Source organism: Lotus japonicus, chromosome 4, assembly GCF_012489685.1.
Source record: "Lotus japonicus ecotype B-129 chromosome 4, LjGifu_v1.2".
NCBI classification, from domain to species: domain Eukaryota; kingdom Viridiplantae; phylum Streptophyta; class Magnoliopsida; order Fabales; family Fabaceae; genus Lotus; species Lotus japonicus.
In genome coordinates this window covers 28,914,012-28,916,493 of record NC_080044.1, presented here as the reverse complement: position 1 = coordinate 28,916,493, position 2,482 = coordinate 28,914,012, and the positions used below count along the sequence as shown (strand labels likewise).

General features: G+C 42.7%; 1 non-coding gene across 1 annotated transcript; it reads right to left on the bottom strand.

The window, feature by feature from the left end:
• Positions 1-281: 281 nt before the first annotated feature.
• Positions 282-388, bottom strand: LOC130716353 (small nucleolar RNA R71). Its single transcript, XR_009011970.1, has one exon. It is a non-coding gene; the product is annotated as a small nucleolar RNA R71 (small nucleolar RNA).
• Positions 389-2,482: the final 2,094 nt, after the last annotated feature.

Below are 2,482 nucleotides of genomic sequence, written 5' to 3'. Positions count from 1 at the left end.
TTGAGTTGAGACCGGCATTCATCAACATGGTGAGCCAAAGCCAATATGGTGGAGGTTCCTCGGAAGATCCTCTTGCTCATATGGAGAAGTTCATCCGGAATTGCAACACTTATCGTGTGGTGAATGTTCCTTCGGAAGCAATCCGGTTGAGCCTATTTCCCTTCTCTTTGAAGGACGTAGCAGAGGAATGGCTAAATTCACAACCTCAAGGGAGTCTCACTACTTGGGAAGACCTTGCAGAAAAATTCACAACGAGGTTCTTTCCGAGGTCTCTTTTGAGGAAATTGAAGAATGATATCATGACCTTCGCACAATCCATAGATGAAAATCTTTATGAGGCTTGGGAGCACTTTAAGAAGCTTTTGAGGAAATGTCCTCAACACAATCTCACCCAAGCAGAATGTGTGGCGAAGTTCTATGATGGTTTACTATATTCATCAAGGTTTGGCTTGGACGCGGCCTCGAATGGGGAGTTCGACGCTCTGCCCTCACAAGCGGGGTATGATTTGATAGAGAAGATGGCGGTGAGGGCCATGAACTCCGAGAATGAACGCCAAATCCGAAGAAGTTCTTTTGAAATTGAAGCTTATGACAAGATCATGGCCTCCAACACACAACTCTCCGAGGAAATGGCGGTAATCCGGAAACATATAGAGGAGACCAAGTCAAGTGGAGCCAAGATAACTTGCTTGGAGTGTGAGTTTTGTGGTGGGTCTCATGCTAGTAACCAGTGTACTCTTAATGATGGTGATGGTGAGACCAAAGCATCAATGCATGGAGGAGGAGTCCCAACCACAGAACAAGATCCTTTTGTCCAGCCGCAAATTGTTGCATAGGCGGTTGGCAAGAGGAGTCTAGAGGAGCTGATCGAGAGATTCATTGATCATTCAGCAAGTAATTACAAGAGCCACGAGATGGCTATAAAGAGCTTGGAGAAGCAATTGGGGCAGCTAGCGAAGCAAATGTCCGAAAATCACCAAGGTAAGTTCTCTTCCGAAACTTTGGCTTTAACTGAGCAAGAAAATACTGTTGTTGTTTCTACTAGGAGTGGAAGAGTGTTACATGAGCCAGAGAAAAAAATTGAGGGAGAGAAAAATGAGGAAGCTGAGGTAGAGAGAGATGAGGGTGTTATGGAGGAAAGAGCTAGAGAGCCCACTAGAACTAGGATTGTTAACACTCATATCCCTGACCTTCGCAAGATTCCATTTCCTAAGGCTTTGGTGAAGAAAAATTTGGATAAACAATTTTCTAAGTTCTTGGAAGTTTTCAAAAAGCTCCATATTAATATTCCTTTCTCCGAAGCCTTAGAGCAAATGCCAATCTATGCTAAGTTCTTGAAAGACATTCTCAGCAAGAGAAGGAAGTTGAGTGAGGTTGATGAAACTATCTTGATGACCGAAGAGTGTAGTGCCATTTTGCAAAGAAAGATGCGTAAAAAAAGGAGAGATCCCGGGAGCTTTACTATTCCGGTAGAGATAGAGGGGTTAACTGTGGTAGAAACCTTGTGTGATTTAGGAGCGGGTATCAATTTGATGCCGCTCAGTATGTTTAAAAGGTTGAACTTAGGTGAGGTTACCCCAACTATGATTTCTTTGCAAATGGCGGACAGGTCTTTAAAAACCCCTTACGGGATCATTGAGGATGTTGTGGTTAAGGCGGATAAGTTTGTTTTCCCAGTGGATTTTGTCATTCTTGACATGGAAGAGGACTCAAAAGTCCCTCTCATATTGGGGAGACCATTCTTAGCCACTGGTGAGGCTGAAATTAAAGTGGCCAAGGGAACTCTAACTCTGAGAGTGGGTGAAGATGAGGTCCTCTTTAATATATTTGACTCCTTAAAACACCGAGCAGATGAGGAAGTTTTTCGGTGTGAAGTGGTTGATGAGCTTGTGTGTGAAGAGTTTGTTAGGATATCTATTAAGGACCCCTTGGAAACAACAATCATGGAGGGGCTAGAAATAGAGGACCAAAATCTTGAGAGTGAACTTGACTCCTTGTACCATGAGGTGAATGCTACTTTACCTCAATTAGAATCTGTCTTATCTCTTGCCACCAAAAGCATTTGGAAAGAAGAATTAATTAGGGATGAGGAGATTCCAATTGAGGAGAAGAGTGAGCTCAAGCCACTCCCTTCCTCTCTCAAGTATGCTTATCTTGAGGAAGATGAGAATAAACCTGTTATTTTGAGAAGTGCTCTCACACCTTTAGATGAGGAGAAACTCCTCAGAGTTTTGAAGGATTACAAGTCAGCTTTGGGTTGGACTATTGATGATATCAAAGGTATTAGTCCTGCGATATGCATGCATAAAATTTTATTGGAAGAAAATTACAAACCTATAGTCCAACCTCAAAGAAGACTTAACCCTTCCATGAAGGATGTGGTGAGGAAAGAGATAATTAAATTGCTTGATGCAGGTGTGAATTATCCAATTTTGGATAGTGAATGGGTAAGTCCCGTTCAAGTGGTTCCCAAGAAAGGAGG